Source organism: Diadema antillarum, unplaced genomic scaffold (genome assembly GCF_040938485.1).
Source record: "Diadema antillarum isolate AM-2024a unplaced genomic scaffold, OU_Dant_1.0 seq00000590_RagTag, whole genome shotgun sequence".
Taxonomy (NCBI): Eukaryota; Metazoa; Echinodermata; class Echinoidea; order Diadematoida; family Diadematidae; genus Diadema; species Diadema antillarum.
In genome coordinates this window covers 230,207-251,510 of record NW_027271522.1, presented here as the reverse complement: position 1 = coordinate 251,510, position 21,304 = coordinate 230,207, and the positions used below count along the sequence as shown (strand labels likewise).

Sequence of the window (21,304 nt, the reverse complement as noted above, 5' to 3'; positions counted from 1 at the left end):
CCTTCATCCCTTCATCTTCAACCTTGTTGAATAATTTTCCTGGTTCGTTGTGTTCGACTTCCAATTTGCCATTCCGAATGCGTTTTCCCCCTTTATATCTCAACCACCCTCCCCCCCATAATATTCTTTGTATATCATCATCCTCGACTCTGATTGCTATAACCACCTCTTGGTAGCTTTCAATGCTTATGTTTTTTTGTTTTTTTCCCTCTCATTATCTTGAAATTTTATTCTGCATCCTTGTTCTGATTACCAACGCTCAGTCTAAGCCTAGTTAATGTACGTTTGTCATTATTTTGTCTGTAGATTATTCCTTCCTCCTCCTTCTTCTCAGAAGTGTCCTCCCACTCTAAGAACATTATCTGCTCTTCTGACAGCATTAGTATTTTTTTTCCAATAATTATTTCATGGTTGATAATTCTTTCTTCAAAATTCGTCTGCAAATGCGCCGGGAAATCGCCTCTTAAGCTTAAGTGGGTGTAATAAATACCATCTGGTGGATATTTTTATACTGTGGTCCAGACATCTTCCATGTCAGACCAATCGGTTTTTTCGCTCTCTCTTCTCTAATGATACATGTGACACGAATGCTCCCTTGCACTTATACTTAGATATGGATCTACCGTGTCAATTTTCCTTGGTATAAAACTAATGAATGTTTATTGCAGAACGCCCATGCCGGATCTATAACGAATAACAAACATCGGTGTGAGACGGGCGAAGTGAGCTCAGGCGATGAAGAAGAGAAACGAGTGTAGCAGTTTTAATGGGATGGTACAGTTTCGGTTGAGATGGGGCCTCAGGTTTCCAACGTTGTTGTTTTTTTGTGTGTGTGCGTGTGTGTTTTTTTAGATAATGAGAAACCTCGTATGAAATATGTAAGAGCATATAATTCTAAGAGCAATTCAAATCTTCTTGGATGAAAATTTATTTTGAAATGGCTGAGATATCCCCAAAACAAAGAGGTCCTATAATAGAAGTTGGGACCCACCATTATACGACGACTTTGTGTTTTACTTTGTTTTTGGATATCTCAGCCATTTCAAAACCGATTTTCATCAAAGAAACTTTGCATTGCTCTTAGAATTGTATGCTCTTCAATATTTCATAAGTGGTTTCTAATTATCTCGCAAAAAGTTGAAAGTCTGCATCCCCCGTCTCAAACAAAACTACACAATCCCTTTAAAAATAAGCTGATCAGTGCCAGTCGTATAGGGGGCGGATATGTATCAGATCGTCACCCACTTGTATATGATACGCAAGGTTGCATGGCTTGTGATCACCATCGATCCGTATTACTCCTCCGCAGTAATCATATGGCATAACATGACAAATGATCCTCCCCTTATAAAGTTCTTCGTGAACATTGCAAGAAACATCTGGATCTTGATACCGATATATATAAATACATTATGAACATACACATACACACATATATACGCTAACATTGGCATAAATAAATAAATAAATAAATACATACATACATACAACATACATTCGGCCGAAACAGACTGTCCAGCTAAGTCACTAATAGAGCAACGCCTTCCATCCTGCTGTATATTGTACTACATGGGCTCTATAGTTGAGCACTATCAGCCATATTGATTGCAGTTCACACTCTACTTACGTACATATATATATATATATATATATATATATATATATATATATAACAATAATAAAGTCACAACAGAGGAATGCAGGGAATGCATTAATAGCCAATCTTGATTTAATGAATAATCCGAATTTTCGAGGATCCTTCCTCTTCATCAGGGATGACGGAAGGATCCTCGAAAATGAGGAATGATCCTCGAAAATTCGGATTATTCATTAAATCAAGATTGGCTATTAATGCATTCCCTGCATTCCTCTGTTGTGACTTTATTATTGTTATTTCTAGTACTGCCAATACGCGGAACAACTACAATGTTTACATATATATATATATATATATATATATATATATATATATATATATATTTAGGGCCTGTATCTATTCATTTATTTATTTATTTATTTATTTATTTATTTCTAACGATACAATTGAATCAAGTTAGAGCTGTTTGTTATTTTAATCACTGATATGATTGTAGTATCTTCAACCTTAACGTCATCATTTCTTTCTAATGTCTTCTAAATGTCTATATATGGCCAGAAGGAGAATAATGTCAACGAGCAATCGCCTTATTGCTGCTGTTGTTGTTGTTGTTGCTGCTGCTGCTGCTGTTTCTAAACCATCTCCGATAATCAGTACAGCAGGTTTGATGTCAGAACTGCTACGCTTCAATATTAGAACGAAGAGTTGGCTTCAACGTGATTGTGAGTCGTGAAGACGGAAGAATGATAAAGTCCCCAAACTCATAGCTTGTCAATGACATTATACGATTTGCATTTTTAATGTCAAAATACTAATGAATTGGTAAAAACTGGGTTAACACAGTTTTGAGAAAATCAGCTTTGAAAATAAATGCATTTCAGCGTTGTATAAAAAATGGACACTCAGACAACTAAATAACGTGCTTCATTAAAACTGCGAAATTTCGAATTATAAAATACTTCCACCTGAGACTTCATATTTCGGATAGGAGGGATAGCTGAAATAACAAAATCATTTTTATCTCAAATTACAACATTTCTCACTTTTCAGCAAGATCACGTATTTTATTAGAGTTCCCTGGATTTCATTGTTTGCGACTTTATCACTTTAACGGGTAATGCACTATTCGACAATAGTTTTGAATGTCTTTCCGTCTTCATGCACAGCTCCGGAAGTGACCCCTCTCCATTTAGCGATTGACCTCCCTCCATACAATTAATTGAACTTTTGCTAAATCATCCCATTTGACAAGAGTCATCATCCCCCGCCGTAGGGGACTGCTGCATCAAAATTTTGTCTCCGAGCACAGGGGGGGGGGGGGGGGGGAGGGGGGGATGGAGGAGGGGAGGGACAGATGGCTTGGGAATACCATGGATCCACAAACATGGTAATACGAACTGCAATTCATGAATGGGGAGACACGGTATGAACAGGTTAAAAGCGCCCATACAGTGTCTTTTCGATCGTTTACCTTCATCGCCCTCACCGAAAGCAAAACCAATTCGAAAACATTAATATTATTAGAGAGTGTTCGAAAAACAAATGCACTGTAAGAGCTTTCAGGTGCAGGTTCTTGTGAACATCTCGTTTAATAAGAGTACAGGAAAACCCGATGCTTTCTATCTTTATGCTAAAAGTTATCCCAAATAATGGATAATGAGGGTGACAGCCAACCAAATTGAGAACGGCGTCACTGTTGCATATCATGCTCGTATCAAATCGAAATGTTCTGCTACTGCTTTATCTATGTGCATCTGTATGCGTGTATGTACGACCTGTATGGTTAAATGACGTCAATAATGTAGGCCTGATATTTCATATTCCATACACTTAACAGGATTTCTTTCCTTTTTAATATGAGATACAGAGATAACTATCCATCTCCATACCTACATATTTTCACATTTTTGCCATCTCAACTTAGAGAAAAAAAAATCAACATAAATAATCTCTTATGATAACGAAATTCAGCGACACAGACCTTCTAACGTCAAACCATCTGGAAAATGCCAAACTTTTATCTTTTTCCATGCAGGCCTACATCAATCAGCGTAATATCTTAGTGAATAGTCCATGTCCGTGGTGAGGACGACTATAGCTGATTCAGTGTTTAGGGAGTAACAGTGTCAACTCGTAGATCCTAGTATAAATATGAAACTTCGGACAAAAAGAAAAGAACTGGTTGGCCTTGACGGTACACTGTTCAGGGATTTCGCTTTTTCTGTCATTCTTACAATAGTAAATTGTACAGTCATTATCATCTATCAACGACTGCGAGTTCGTCTGTCGACGAAGGGACGTCTGCAGATGACCGCGAGGAGAAAGGCGGCCCAGTCAATGCCAGGTAAGCCACAGGGTGACCGTGGCACCTGCGCTATTTAATAGGAAACGAGATCATTATATATACTCATCCTCGAAGACAGTATCCAGACTGACAAATGCTTGACGATGATAGAGAGGAATCTCCCCGAAATTTGCTTACGTAATCCTGGTCACGGTTACAGGGAATCGAATGAGCTCGTCATACAATTTACCCTTTCTTTTCTCTTTTGATTTCTTTAAGTTTGTGTGTGTGTGTGTGTATGTGATATTCTGTGAAGTACCTGCAGTGTCTGCAGTAATTGGTACGGAAGCTTACAGGCGCAACTGAGAGGACGAAATGATTCTCAAACTTCTATGTAGAGAAGGCGAGAAGGCATGACGGCGAGAAAGCGACATCCGAGATCTCGTCTCCTCGGCTGCTCGGGTCCGAGTAGGCGAGTTGTGAGATCTCGCCTCCTCGGCTGCTTGGGTCCAAGAAGGCGAGTTGTGAGACCTCGTTTTCTCGGCTGCTTGGGTCCGAGAAAGCGAGTTGTGAGATCTCGTTTTCTCGGATGTTCGGGTCCGAGAAGGCGAGAAGGCGAGTTGTGAGAGCTCGCTCTCTCGGCTGCTTGGGTTCTTGAAGGCGAGGAGGCGAGTTGTGAAATCTCGACTTCTCGGCTGTTCGGGTCCGAGTAGGCGAGAAGGAGAGTTCTGAGATCTCGACTTCTCGACTGCTCAGGTCCGAGAAGGCGAGTTGTGAAATCTCGACTTCTCGGTTGTTCGGGTCCGAGAAGGCGAGAAGGCGAGTTGAGAGATCTCGTTTTTCTAGACTTCTCGGGTCCTATAGAAGGCAAGAATGCAAGATCTGACAACACGTTCCGATTTAGGTTTTGTGTCATACATTTTGATTTATGGCGTGACGATGAACCTACTTCGTAAATCACGATGAAAAATTATCGCTAGTCGTCGACTTTCCTAACAGATCCCCTTCTCCACCCGATACCCTAATCCTAACATTTTCTTTTTCAAATTCTTTCATATTTTTCGTGAGATAAACGGACTTGTCAGCTTGGATGCAATTTGTCCACTGCTCACGAAAACAAGGAGCCCCGAGGCATCTGAAATAATTTCGTGTTGGAATGATTTCGTGTCGTTTTTGTATCAAAACGTATTGTGCTTTTTTTCTCTCAAAATTTGGACGTATTACAAATTATGTGGGAGTGTGTGGGGGTGCCGTTTGCATCTCGGATATAGTAATCAGTGCCTTTCCCTGTATGTTCGTTTGCATGTTTGTTTGTGTGATAAAGGTTATTACTGATTTCGAGTCAAGATCTAGATCACCGTGCAGGAACACTCATCAGACAGAGGATCAGACTATCAACAATCTTACCTATTGAACACCTTCCCGTCTGAGGGTTGAAGTTCCAACCAGGACAGCAGCTTGATTTGCACACATTGGGTCTGGAATGACAGAAAGAAAGAAGACAAGAAATCAAAATTTCGGACATGCTTCATGTTTCCGACTTCTCCGCGTAGAAATCATGTGTGTCATTGCGGACGTCAACACTTGGTACTGTCAAGAATCGTTTCATGTTTTTGTTTTTAGTTTTTCTTATGGTCACATTATTTCGTCACTATCCCAACAGATCCACATACCAATTCATCTTTTTTATCACGTGACCACTAACTTCGTGCTTCCTCTTCGACCCTCTCTCTCATCAATTATTATCAAATTTTCCGCGAAATTTTATATACAGCAAAAGGATGGTCAGATATTCATCAATTTGTTGAGTACTTTATAATCAATCTTTTATTTGTTCATTCATATTTTTACAGTAATTTATTCATTTATGTATTATCTCATGAGGTGTACACGTACTACTCTCTTTTCGCTCTCCCTTTTTTATTTGTTAATCAGAAAATAGTGAGTGACAGATGTTAGCTATAGCAATTCCTTGCAGTGTAGGCTTACATCATTCCTATTGCTATACTCAGGCTCTTAGTCATCTATCGGATATACACATATGACAAACGCGATTTCTGTTTTGTTTAGCATTTTCTTCTCTTTTCTATCTTCTTTCCTGTTCTCTTTTATAATAATGCGTGATTTGATGCAGCTCGATTCTTATGATTTTCCTATCCCCTCCCCCCCCCCAAAAAAAAGAACCGTGTACAATTTCCACATGAGTAATATGCCATACCCCCTCATCCCCCCCCCCCCCAAAAAAAAAAAAAAAAAATCAATCTATAGAATACTGCCCATGAGGAGCTTAGAAATCGGAAGCCATGGAGGCGGGAACTGCATGGCAGAGTTGATAAACGCATGGTAAGGGTAAATACTTAAAGGGTGTGTACAGTTCTGGTCGAGGTGAAAATTTAACCTTTAACATTTTGCGAGATATGCAGAAACCAATATGAGATGTCAAAGAGCATGCAATTCTAAGGGGTATCAAAAGTTTATTTGATGAAAATCGGTTTTGAAATGGCTGAGATATCCAAAAACAAGGTGAAACAAAGAGATCCTAATAAAAGCGTGGCCTGTCGCCTTTTATTATTATCACCTTTTTTGGATATCTCAGCCATTTGAAAACCAATTTTCATCAAATAAACGAATCCTTCTTAAAATTACATGCTCTTTCATATTTCATATGAGGTTTCTCATTATCTCACTTAGGAATGTTCAAAACATGAATCCCCACCTCAACCAGTACTGTACAGTCCCTTTAATGCAAATTTCTCTATCGTATCACGCTTTTTACATGAATTACGTGTGATCATGTGAGTGCCCGATACCCATGAAACGTGCGATCACTACACGCACAGACATATCGCTTTCTTCAAGAGGTTGACCGGTCCCGCGCGCATAATTCATTCAAGCTGGTTCTGTCATCAAAGGTTCATGTTTACGCGCGGAGCGATTTGCCGTTGAATAGCAGACTTATGGGACATAGGGACATTAATGTGGCACGTGATCTCAATTAGAGCCCTGGCGATCCTACTGAGTCACGTGAGTACATTTTCGACGATTCATGATATGCTTTGGCTTATTCGTTTCCTTTATACGTATTTTCCCTCCAGAGGCAGGGGTGGTTCACGATGTCTCTCTCTACCTCAAAAAACAACAACAGCAACAACAAAGAACTTTGGTGAGATAAACTATGATAAAGATAACTGTATAGAAATGCATGGTTCACGGAACATTATAGGCCTACATAATGACATAATGGGACTTAAGGAAGGGGACAGTACTATATACAAGTATTCAAGATGTATGAAGAGGACAGGATAAAAAAAAGGAGAAAGATTGAAGACATTGAATTGAAAGAGTTCATTTCAGTTTAGTTCAATTGAGATGGCATCATTTTTCTCTTCCCAATGCCCATCTATCGCGTTATTTTGTAAAACGGCAAAACGAAAAGATCATAATCCGCCTAACGACCAATGCTTTGTATGTCCCGCAGGAGCCATTTTGTTCAGCGATGTCGCCGATTCATCCATCTTCTTTACTATTATGGAGCGCAAACAAAAAGGAGGAACATCGGATGTAGGCGAAGGACACGCCCTTTTATGCCGGAATTCCCCGACACCATGACTGGCACTCATGCATTCAAAATTGATCGTAATTTTCCTAAAATGTTGTAGTTTACTTCCCATTCAACGTAAAGCCTCACCGGATTTGCTCATCAAATCGCAAGGTTTTATGGATGAAGCAAATGAGTTTGTCCTTTGGTAGAATTTATGATGTTATGCACTGATTAATGTCTGAACACAAAGGGAGCTCTACTTTCTCTACATTCATTTACTTAAAGTGGGATTACTGATTTCTCTCCTCAGTTGCATCCAGTTTGTTTACACGTTAACAAATTAATAGTCAATATTCAGATTTAGTTTAAAACGTTTTGCCACTCGTTTTAAATTGAGGGATTTTTCAGGCAATTCACCCTACCGTCGTTTGTCGACAACAAAATCACTGGAAACGGCTTTGGGAACAACAATGGCGTCTTTCAAACCTCGGCTCGATTGCAAGTGTTCTGAAATTAAATTGAGACGCGTTGCAGTTTCCATTGCCCGTTCCATTGCAAGTTTTTTTTTAATCAATTGCGAATCAAAAGAAGGTTCTGTAAAACAAAAATGAGTAAAAAAAAAAAAAGAAATATGAAGTGAACGCTGAAACGTTAAGTCAGCTAAAATACATACAATAAAAGCAAACAAACGCAAAGCAGGTTTGTTCAAATTTGATTAGAAATGATATGTTACTGAATTTGAAAGTTTCACATGTCTTTCATGAACAACTATTTTTTGAAAATTCCATCGGTCACACCTAAATGGCCTTACAGAGCTCCTATTTGCCGTTGTACAAAACTTACATCAATCTCCTCATTTTGGATATAATAGCTGAAAAGGCTAATAAAAACTTTTTTAACTTTTTGCGAGATACTTAGAAACCACTTAATGAAATGTTAAAGAGCATACAATTCTAGAGGAATCCACAGTTTATTAAATGAAAATCGGTTTTGAAATTGGTTTGTTTGTTTGTCTCATTCCCATTTGAGAAGATGGCTGATGGATAGCCCATATTCAGCTGCAATAGCTGGTCTTCCATGGGGTCCAGATGGATGTAAGGCGGGACCATTCCTTCACCGGGTTAAACACCCTGCTCTTTGCGATGAATAAATGAAGCGGGATCTTTTACGTGCATGGGTTGTGACTCTCTCACACACGGGACCTCCATTTTATGTCCTATCCAAGGGACATAGCTTTTTTTTTGCCTCTGGTGTCTTACTAGACGGGACGGTACGATTAATAACACAACATTGCTGAGACCCGGGAATCGAACCGGGGTCCTTTGGATTGTGACAGACGGGCTACCGACTGAGCTAACTCATCGCCCTTGGCTGAGACATCCAAAAACAGAGTAAAACAAAGCGATCTTAATACAAGGTGGGTCCCACCTTTTATCAGCATTGCTTTTCTGTTGATATCTCAGCTATATCAATACAAAATATGTTCACCAAATAAACCTTGAATTCCTCTAAGAATTGTTATGCTCTTTCATATCTGATAAGTGGTTTTTCGTATCTCACAAAAAGTTGGAAACCTGAAGCCCCATCTCAATCAAAACTATATCACCCCTTTAAGCAGTGGGGCCTATATGGTTGTTTTTTATCTGACTGTGTTACACATTTACGATTTAATAGTCAAACATGATATTTCCTCCTGGTCTCTCTTTTACCCAATTCAAAAATCTGCAGACTAAGTCAAAATTGAGTCAACTTCTTTGTGTCTTGTACAATCTCCTACCATCAAAAGTCCATGATAAAATTGCGAAGCGCCACATATTGCCGAGGAGATCTTGTCAGAGAACATCAAGTTTTGATATGGGATCGTTCTTCCTCGCTGTCCCCTTCGAACTTCCGTTCTTGCCGCCTGGTCGAAGTCGAACCAAGAGGAGGGTGCGGATATTCGGTCCTCCAATCCGGGTCCTATCTCCCTCTCTCTTCCCTTTCACCCTCTCACATTACGGCACATTCAAAGATTTCAGTATTCTAAAACCGAGTTACTATCTATCAAGCTTCATGTCACTCAGCGGCTAGCTGGTAGCGCCAGCGGATTCCAATTATGTTCTCCTCCTTCTCGCAAACTAGGCTAGTTCCTGTACTCGCTCCTTGCGGAGGAAGCAGTAGAAATAGCATGCATATCATTTCTGTTTCCGCTCCTTCGTATCCGCTCGATATTGCGACTGACAAGTTTGTTGTTGTAGTTGTTAAGACGTTACATACTCTGCCTTAAAAGGCATCGCACTATTAACTTAATCACGACTGTCATGATTTTTTGGAAATGCTGGCGGACACGCGACGGGCGATGACAAACGCGCATGCCAAACCTCCAGGGTCGGGTTTTCGACGGGTCAGGCTGTGACTGCAGATATACACACGAGCTCGCTGTGAATGAAGTTCAATTTGGTGTCGATCTTGTAATTACACGTCGTATCAATGTGAGGGATCTCGATCGTATCACGAGGAGGCTTGGCGGCACCAGAGCGCATACCACCCGGTGCAAATGAAGAAGAGTTGAGGCAACATTCGTCTGCGCATATCATGGGGTAAAACTGGAGGCGGAATGAACGCAATGTATATTTGACAAAGAGAAGAAAGAGAGAGAAAAGTAAGAGAAGCGATGAGGTGACGTGTGCATCTGTGATGATGGTGATGATGATGATGATGTGTGTGTATGTATAAGAAGAAAAACAGAGGGGGGGGGGGAGCTACATTAAGAATCCCCTCTAATATTTTCAACGTAGGTTCAATGGAGTGTATCTGTTCAAATTTATTTCAAAACAATGCCAATCAGTATCACTTTTTATCATGAGAAGACAATTCATTCAAGACGTGCTTTTACGCGGTGAACGCGGCATATTGTTCTACTCCCTTCTCCTATCATCTCAAGATGTTTAAGAGGAAATGTTTGACAACCAACACAAGCGTTCCTTGTGTTGGCGTTTCCGCGTTTCCCCCAATTATTCAAGGGATGCCCTCACGAAAGTTGCGACACTAGTGATGCTCTATGGTCTCCATATGAGGGTGAATACTGCGGCTTCAAATGGGCTTGGGGACTTGTTATCATTGTTATTATTGTAAAAACACATGGTATTATACAAACTGAATTGTTTGAACCCGTTTGCTGACATTTTACTGTAAAATGTCGTCACGCGGAAAACACCGTCATTTCTATCTTGCATTCTTGAAGAGTATTCTGCATTGATGCATTTCCAGTGTGCTACACCGCTGGAGAATTACCGTCGTCATAAGATCTGTACACATATCATTAAGGATGTTAATGCTTGGTGTTGTTAAGAGAGATTACAGGGTCAAATGAAATCATATTCAGTAGAAATACGCTACCCTGCCCCTCGCCATCCAGACATTTTTTTTTGGGGGGGGGTGGGGGGAGGGTAGCGTGCAATAGTATAGAGATGACGTATCTGACTCGTATTTTAGAAAAGAAAATATCAACAGAAACAAAAAAAAAGACAATGAAGGATGAACAAGCCAGTTTAATCTCAAAGATCAAAGGCTACAAGGGAGATGAAGCAACGTGGTTTCGTCACACCTCCCTGGGTGAAGGCAACAAGACAACGATGATCTTACATGAGGATTGGGAGCTTCCTTGATGATGAAACATGAAGAATAACGAGAGAACAGATGGACCGCCTCCACCGAAATTCTACACGCAACATTGACTGATATGATGCCATATAGCTTATATAGCTATGATGCTTCAACCACATTGAAACCAACCAGCTAAATGAAATGTCAGGTAAAGCCCTGAGAAACCGTAATGAAACTGTAAAGATTTCCTACCGCAAATATCGTGTAAATCGCAATCACGCCTGACACTGTCAGTTATCTGTACCCATCAAGTTCTAGATCAAAAGCGGCAATCTCTTCTCCGTGAAATTGGCAAACTGGAGCACTTCAAAGCCTCCCTCAAAACTCACAGTTTTCACCAAGCATTCAATTGCTAACTCTCATGGAGGCGTCTTTGAATGTTTCTACAAAAGATATGGCGCTATACAAATGCTGTGGATCATCGTCATCACTAATTGTACTTTAATTTCTGTTTGTTTTCGCGCAGATGTGATGAATTCAAAAAATTCCGTATCATCTCTCTTCGGTATATGGGTAGTGAAAATGAGCGATGTCAATGATATGATGATGAAAATATTCAACCGGGACTTAATTGGTTAAAGAATGGAGTAAGATCACATTTCTGAGAAAATTGCGATTTCCGGGAATGAAAAAGATGGAGGATGAGGAAAATATTTCTCTGAAATCTCGTCCCAGGTATACACCGATATCATTATGAGAGCGACTTCCATGGCGGTGCATGCACTGGAAGTATTAACTCACTTCGACAGCTCCAGATCAAAATCAAGTGAATTGACTTTCCGTCAACGAATGAGACAGGTCGAAAATTCTGTCTGTAGACCCGCATGTCGACACAAAGGAACATCCCTACGATTCCAGAGACGAATTCAAATCGATGTCAATCGACGGAATACATAACATAAGGTCACGTCAGAAACACGCCCACGCGCGCCGCGCGACGAAGAGAAATTGATTTTGTGTGCACAAAGTACTTGTAGTTTGGTAGCACAGAAGAAATGAGAGAGGAAAGTGTTAATGATAATTATGTCGTCATCGTTGTTTTGGTACATGAAGACGGAAGGAGAAAATGCACCATTCGCTTTCTCCCATCATCATCAGTCCTCATAAAACCCATACCCGTGTCCGGTAGAAGAAATATTTGTGATCAAGATGAAGGAAGAGATCGTGGTACCTTGTAGCTCCATGCTAGGACCAGGAGTCTCTTCCCACTTCACTGCTAGGACTGTACGTCATTGTACGTGGGGTGGAGCGTTGGTATAATACTGACAAGGGAGACATATTCGTAGTATACCGTTTCTTCTACTTGTATTTCCAGTCAGGGAGGTGAGACCTGTATAATGAAACTACTCTTGTAAGTTGCTTTGAAGCGGTCATTGACCTTTATGGAGTGGGTGGAAAGTGATTATCAAGAAAACAGGAAAATGTCACAAGATAGTGGTAATTCATATCCAGTTTGTGATAAATCCCTTCGAGAAAGTCCGTTCTGAGCAAAATAATCTTCAAGAGAACCAAAATGCGCAAATTAGCTCCGGACAGCGTTGAAATAATTACATCATACGGAAACGACAAAGAGAAAATGATGGTATGAGCCTCCGAAATTGTCCGAGGTATGGTAAATTGTCATTTTCATCAAACATGGCATGCCCAATTCCAAGATGACGGCAATGAGTTGATCATGAAGCAAATACATTGTATCTACTGAAGTGTACGAAGAATATCACCGGAAATCAAAACTGTTCTATACGGCAAGGATGATTCTGATCATTACATACCATGATGAGGGGTGTTCCAGCCAATAGCTAATAACAGGGACTATCGAATGTCTCTTTTGGCCACTACGGAATGATCATTCAGTCAATGTAACGCGAAAAAAAAAAAGATCAATAAATTGAAACAACTTCATTTCATTTTATGATCATATACGAATTTACGACTGCACATGTTCTTTTCGATCCCGAAAGGAAATGTTTGAGTCGGTGCCCTTATAGACATTGTTGTTAAGGGCCAAATTGGAAGAACCATTCGTTAACTTTAATGCGCAACCAGCAGTTTACTTTAAATGATCCTAATCGCTACCCAGAATGAACGCAGTCTATGGAGTCCAAAATAAGCGTGGATCAGGTCTAAAATAACCCTGACGGGTTTTTATGAAGTCTGGAGGTGAAACCCTAATGCGATAAAAAGTGCCCTTTTTATGAATCCCGCGGGTAATCAGCGATTATTACCGCCTCAACCTTTCTACCTGCGAGCCGATTACCTGAACTTCAAATTCGATTTAGACAGCTTTCATACGCGACAATTTTGCACTTGGTTTCCAAAGTTTGTTCATTTTGTTTTACTTCTCAAACATGAGACATTCCTTCTGACCGATTTGTTTCGTAATTCCTTGCGTGGGTGCTCCCGTAGGACAAGGAGTAAATTGCATTCGAGTAATGTCTAAATAATGTCTTCAATCCCAGTCTTCCCTGCTCCAAATTCTCCTCCATAGTGGTTTCGATTGACATCCTTCCGTACCGCTTACCACAAACGACAAAAAGAAAATAGGCGCATGTATCATTTTCATTACATGCTTCTTCAGCACAAAATACATTAATGTTGTAATAGATGGATACTGTACTGTTCTGCTCTGTTTTCAAATCGGCTCACCTCATAATAAAGGATTTGCTGATATCATTTCTGATTTCTTTATGAATTGATTTTTGCACTCTAAGCCTTCATGTATTTCCAAAGTAACCCCACTATAACTCATTGTTGATGCATGACAAATGCGTAATTTCACTCAAATTTGTATTGCAGAGATTGTAATGCACATCAGTTCTTTGAATGACAAATTGATTTTTATGCTTGACAAATTAATGTTGTGCACCACAAATCAATCAAATCAATTTCCTTGCACAACAAATTACAAAATTTGTCAAATAAGACCCCTTTCCACGACAAATTAATATTTTGTCATGACTAAAATACTTTGTCACATACGACCCATACATTACAAATTTGTCAAGTAAGACCACACGCATGACAAGTGTAATTGTTTAACAAGTTATTACTTTATCAAATATAATCATCCCGTCTATATAACAAACTTTATTTTGTTAATTGACCAAAAGATATTTTCATTGTTTGAGCTAATGTCAAAGGATAACGATCTCTAAATGTCGAACCGGAGGCTGCTACCAAGTGTGCTCTCTATGTTACATAGAGCTTTCGAGATTGAAGGAACGCCAGATATAAAAATTTACGTTGCATGATATGCGCTGTGAAACATAAATGTAATAATCATCTGCTATAACCTAAAAGTCACTCTGTAATTAGCTCATGTGCACATTTGGACAAGTGACCTTTCTTTTCTCTATGGAATTCATGTTCAAACAAAGAATGTATTCGAGCAGACCAGGTGACTGACTGGAATGGCCCGTCAAGTTACTTGGGGAAGCATCCGTTTTATTGTTTTGCGAATTGAATGAATGAACAAACCTTTTCTTTCGATAATGCTAAATACTAGAACACTTTACTGTTGCCGTAAGGTTGACGTGCTGGCAACCAACAATATATCATAATGATTACGTCATGAGTAATTATTACATCACAGATGCTCATCTCAGTGAATTTAAAACCAACATGCTTGTTATCACAAAATAATGACCTTTTCTGCTCATGCGCATAGTCATTGACAGTGGAGCTACGAACTAGCTTAGTATACATGAACTGAATAATGGACACATTATAATCTCTCTTCCCCCTCCCTGCTATTTAAATCAGGGAGAAGAATCCGCCCTTCTATAGTGATGTGCTTGTTGGGGGAGATGATGAGGGGAGGGGGCTCTACCAGCTGAAGAGATCTAGTCGAGGAAAGCCCACGTGACCCCAGACGAGCCTTGCTCGTGTCGACGTCCAAGCAATCCTCGCTCATCTCGCCTGACAGCGAGCGATTGATGATTGTTGTCTTTAGCGTCCCGTGGCTCGACACGACAAGCGATCCGTGATCGGAGATGACGCGCTGGGCGATAAGAAAACAACGACGAGTGTGAGGACCTGGGAGGCGACAAGATGCTAGTGAGGAAGTCTAGAGGTTTATGTGTCATTTGAAGGTCAGATTTCGTGTTCCCATACAAACCGATACAGTATTAGCTTTAAAGGGATGGTAGCATTGGTTGAGGTGAGGATTCAGCTTTAAACTTTTCGCGAGATAATTAGAATCCACTTATTATGAAATATCAAAGAGCATATAGTTCTCAGAGGAAGTCAAAACTTATTTGATGATAATTGGTTTTGGAATGGCTGATATATCTAAAAACAAAGAGGTCCTAATAGAAAGTGGGACCCACCTATATTAGGATCACTTTATCTTACTTTGCTTTTTGATATCTCAGCCATTTTCTTTTTCAAAGCTGATTTTCATCAAATTAACTTTGAATTCCTGTAAGAATTGTATGCTCTTTAATATTTCATAAGTGGTTTTTGATTATCTTGGAAAAAGTTCAGACCTGAATTCTCCATCTCAGCCAAAACTATACCATCCCTTTAAAGACAAGTTAGTCAATCCAGGGGGGTGAGCACCTCCCCGGTTGATCTAGGGCAACGACATTGTATTCGTTAAATGTAAAATTTCATATGACACTTGAGGACAGATTACATCTTCTCTGTAGTTCATCTTTCTCCAGCCAGGGCGGTGTTTGGGCGAAATTTCTGCTCCTCTGCCCAATATCTACTGGATCCAGCTTAGGAGCTACAATTGTAGCTCCACAGTCCAGTTATTAATTCTCGGTCCCGTTGCATGACAGATAACGTTGTTAAATCGCATACAGAGTATTATACGGAACATTCTCTCCTTCTTTCTCTCTTTGGTTGTTGTTGTCGTTGCTTTGTTTTGTCCTGTTTTACAGATCAGCCGAATCGGAGACCAACTAACATGACAAGTGACAACGAAACTAAAAATGGCTATCACAAACACATGAGTGCAATCGTGTTGAGAGATGATGATGTACTTCTGAACGTGGGATGTACGGCGCGGCGCGGTGCGCGGTGGGTCATGACTCAAATCCAAATCTTGGTTCAAGTATGCGGTCTACCGCGGAATGTGTTCCGGAAGAATACATCACACCAGACCAGACGGTACAACGCACCACCCGACCGGTCTCATCACATTTGACATCATGTCGGTCTTTATACATCGTGCGTCGAGGATTACCCTCAGCCGACGTTATTACGCTGGATTAGTGTTAAAGGGACGATAATAGTTTTGGTTGAGACTGGGCCTCGGGTTTCCAACTTTTTTTGTGAGATAATGAGAAACGTTTTATGAAATATGAAAGAGCATACAATTCTAAGAGAAATATAAAGTTTACTACTTAATGAAAATTGGTTTGAAATGGCTGAGATATCCAAAAACAAAGATGTTCTAACAAAGGGTCGGACCCACCTTTTTTTAGGTTCACTTTCTCTTACCGTTTTTGGATATCTCTGCTATTTGAAAACCGATTTTTGTCAAATACACTTTGAATTCCTCTTCGAAATTTATGCTCTTTCATTTTTCAAAATTGGTTTCTAATCATCGCGCAAAAAGTTAAAATCTGAATTCCCCCATCTCAACTAAAACAATATCATCCCCTTAAAAAGATACTATCCCTGGTTTGCTTTTCATGCCCATCGGTATCAAAGCCATTGGCTGTTTGTTTGTTTTTTTCTTCCTCTTCTTCTTCTCCCCCTCCTCCTCCTCCTTCTTCTTCTTCTTCTTCTTCTTTTTTTTTTTTTTTGGTCTTCTTCTTTTTTTCGACAGAGAAAGCATAGCTGGTTTTGCTTTGGTATGTTTAATACTCTTGGATAACCAATTCACATGGTGATTTCAAATTAATGTGTACTAAGTAGGCCTATGGCATTCATTTAATTCTATTTTCTTTTTCTTTCCACTTTTCTGCTCAAAAAAAAATGGTAGCCATTAAATTTGGTGAATCTTCCTTCGCCGAAATATTCTTGAAATTTGAACGCCAATGAGATATCTCAGCTACGGCACTCAGATGTCTTTCTCATAAAGCAACGGTTAACTATTCTCTTTTTCTCTCTGTGTGTCGTTATTTTGGAGTTGTTGTCTGGTTTGTTTAATTTGTTTTGTTATGTTTTGGGTTGGATTTTTTTATTTTTTTATTTTTTTGGTCTACTTTCGATTTGGTGTCAAAGTTACACTTTGACACCGAACACCTGAAACCTATATCTTGCAGAATCACGTGTATATATGTGTCGTCAAATTTATCATATTTCTCTCTCAAGTCTATAAAGGATAGTCATGACAATTTATTGCCGTGTTACCATGGCGACAAGAAATTAGCGCATGGTGCACTAACTTTCAGAGCGGATAATACATGTTGGTATTCAAGATATTTTGTGAGTCAAAGGTAACCCTGTCATGTCGAAGAGGCAAGAAGCAACGCCTGAATGTGCGATTTTTTTTTCTTCTGAAACGGTGAAAGCAAAGACTTTTGCAAAGTTATTTATTCGTACATCACACGTTTTATTCTTTCCTATGTTTCCGTTGGAACCTATTGCAGTTGAAAATATTGTTTTGACGAGAGATTTATTACTGCGTGTTGGAGTATCGCAGCTCGTAAGTTCTCGTTGCTTCTATTCCTTATACAGTTTACCGTCACGAGAGTCTCCGCGCATACCTTGCTCTCCGTTCTACTTTGTCTATGAAGGTTAGGCAGAATACAGATCAAAACGCTTGATTTCAAACATACCATAAGGTTGTGCTCATTTTTCTAGAGACAGGATTAGTCAAAATACTTTAAAGCCAGTATTAATCAACTTTATACAGTCTTCAAGCGGAGACATAGCGACGTGACACATAACAAGTTTCACAGGTTGTAGCAGGGAGGTGACCCTGGTTGTAGCATGCCAGGTATAGCTTGCACAGGTGATTAAAGGACGATAGTAGGCTCACAGACACATCCATAGTCCCTGAAGTGCATTTGAAAGAAACGTGGTATTTTTAATGATATCGGACGAATAACGTCATGAACTAGGGTATTCCTTTGCATTCGGTAACCTATCAGGTTCTATACACAAAATGAATGGAGAATTCTCGTTGTGACGCCCATGGAAAAGTGGTCTGGGTAAGGGTTTGTACGTGTGTCGTCACTTCATGTCCTACACGCCGTGCTTTGCAGAAGTGAATTCCCTTGCGAGTTTCCACGTTTCCAAGCGAGAGCATTGCCGTCTGGCCGCAAGGGACGTCGGTCGCAAGTTTCTCGAAGGTCTCCATCTACGGTACCACATCAGCAGCAGCGAACATACATGCGCACGCACTCACATACCGCTTCATGGCGGACTGTAGGCCTATGTTATTGGATACAATTCTTGTATTTTTCCAACGCTTTGTTTGAAGTTGACACCCTTACATCAGACGTCAAACTATCGACTGTCATCGGTTGCATTAGATTTCATGCTGATAACATACTGGTTTTAGAGTCTATGCAGCGTCGTCTTGATTTATTTTTTTCTTCTCCTCCAAGTTTACGCTCAGTCTCCGAAGGTGTTGATATTAGGTAATCCAAAGCTCAGACTTGAAGGTAGAATACGAGGTCATGCACTGCGAACATTTGACGAGTGTGTGATGTTTAAAGGCATGTTCTGTTTTTTTTTCTCGAAAAACAATGATATATAAGGGGGACAAAAAGGTGACAATTTGAGCGAACTCGGGCATGTGAGCGGGACTTTGTGACCTTTCGAGTGTCGTCAGATACGGCTTCTGTAGACAAATCCATCTATGACGTCTTGGGGATATGACTTGATAAGGTAATGGCACCCGAGAATTGCGCTAAATTTGTTGAAAATATACTCTGCATCTTTTCAAAACAAATACTTCTTACGTCAACCTTTATCGAGGATACATTTCTGGAGGTACCTTTCAGGAACAAAGAAAAACAGTTCTTCTTTTTCTTCTCCTTCTTCATTTCCTTCTGCGCAAATTTTTGGGGCCACATTTTCTGGCGTGCGTCCTTTCGTTTGGACGTCAAAGCTATTTGACATTAAAAGATGGTATCCTTTAAAAGTTCACATTTGTGACATAATTCCCGAACCCCTGAGAAAACGGGCGACCCGTCCGACGAGAGATTTCTTACTTCGGCCTTCTTCGATTTCGCCTCTCTTATTTTCGCAGCGATGCTGGGGCCATAAAGGCAACAATAGTGCCTGGATATCCGATGGGACTAAAAAGTCGACATGTTTCATGGGATACTAGTAGATTCTCCCAAAGCGCCATGGAGAAGCGGCCAGCAGGAAGTAAGCACATAATTCCCCTCCCAAGCAGGATTAAGGGTAAAAAAAAATGGGCTACCTAAATACCCCCTAGATAATCGTAATGACAATGTGTGTCGCAAATAATGACGATAACATTAGCTATAATTCTTCCGCTTTCCATATTGCTCATGGCTACACAATTTACGTTTCTTTATTGCTATACGCAAATGTATTTGAAGGACATGGTTAAAGACGCTTTTGCGTTCGTACGAAAAAAAAATCGGTCATCTGATTCGTCAATTTTAGCAGCTCTTTTTATTTGTGTGTTCCTACAAAAAAAAAATGCAGTTTTCATTTCGCCCCTCTTGATCACATGCCCTTTCCTCTCGGGGAGGCAGGGTGCAAATGATATTCAAGACCTCGCTTGGGCATCCTCTTTTGATAGTTTTATATACCACGCCAGATCTGGATTTCTAGTTCCGCTGCTGTCCTCACGCGACCAGCATATATCACTCAGAGATACGTAGATTTAAAAAAAATGTGAGCCGTGCTTGGGTAATTGATAACAAATGATCTTCTCCACTGACATGTATATGACAATTTAGATAAGGGGTACACGCGTTCGTTCGTTAGTGCGCTGGTTCGCGTGCATGAAGACATGGATTATTATAACAATGTGTAGCCAAGGAGGTAGGCCCTATTATCTTCCTGGTATAACCATGGAGTTACTTGTATTTAGTACCTTCATGGCATAACCAAGGAGCTACAAGGCTTCTGGCGAAATACTTCTTTGGTATAACCATGGAGTACTAGGCCTATACGGTATAACCAGGGAGGTGAGAGAGCACAATTCCACATCCCTGGTATCCTGGTGTAACACAAAGGGGGTACTACTTGTCGTGCATGGCTGGGTAGTTTACACATTCCATCAACTTGATACTGACATATGTCACGGGTAGTAATAATTCCCCCTTCTTGCGAATAATTGTATTATCATCTCAACCCTTCCTACCAAATCATAATATCTTTGGCTGGCTAGAAAAAAGAAAATTTGAGCCAATGTTCAAAAACCTCTCAGCTTTGACCTTGAGAGATATTGCCCTCCGTCAATAGGACATCGTAATGACTCAAACACGATTCGGGGCGATAGCATTAGGATGAAAACTAATAAAGTATCTTATGCATGAATAGCAAAACTCCCTCAAAATCAAAATCAATGCAGTAGGCCTATATACTAGATTAGATATAGGAAATTCAACTCTCTTATCACCTTTGTTGACCATCCTGCAAAAGATATTTATGGTTTAAATCCTTCAGAAATGCAATCCTAGAATATGCGTTATTTGCCCACCCCTCGCTCTTTTTGAGTCAGTGTGTTAGCATGTAGGCCTATGTTGAAATAATAAAAATAATAATTCAAAGTAAGAATTCGGAGCTGGAAAGAATGCAGTTCTTTTTGTTGTTATTGCTGTTATTGTTAGTGTCCACTTGAATCTTGCTGTGTATTGAGGCGTATTAAGGTTTAGGTTCATTGAAATCAATGTTCTTCTCGCATGTTCGTACGATAACAGGGACTCCACAGCACGATAAGCAGTGAGAGGGGAGTAGGGAAAGAGTTTTACCCAAATCCGGCCTCTTGATATGGGTCTCCAAGAGGTTCCGAATGTTTACGACTTTTGTTTGATTTGGCCTGGCTTTTCCGTCAATTGCCATACGTCTTCTTTGACAATTGAAACTTCTTGCAGGAGTCGTCATTCGGGAAAATGAATTCCCAACCGTTATCACATCTCTATACTCTCGACAAAACATGTTTGCTTCATTTCACATTCATTCCCAGAGAGGAACGTTGGGAAAAGGTTGATCACTTTGTTATTTCTCTTTGTTCGGCTTTATTTGTTTGCTTTTGTGTGTGTTTGTTTTTTGTCTTGTTTTGTTTTGCTTTACATAACAGTAATGTCTTTAAAAGTTTTAAAGCCTCCTTCATTAGTTCCCTAGGCGATTT

General features: G+C 40.0%; 1 protein-coding gene across 1 annotated transcript in view; it reads right to left on the bottom strand.

The window, feature by feature from the left end:
* Positions 1-21,304, bottom strand: part of LOC139735655 (uncharacterized) — a 175,616-nt gene that overhangs the window by 90,854 nt on the left and 63,458 nt on the right. The window contains exon 2 of the mRNA XM_071646406.1: positions 5,289-5,359. The gene's annotated coding sequence lies outside the window, so the exon portion shown is untranslated. The remainder of the gene's footprint in view (positions 1-5,288; positions 5,360-21,304) is intronic.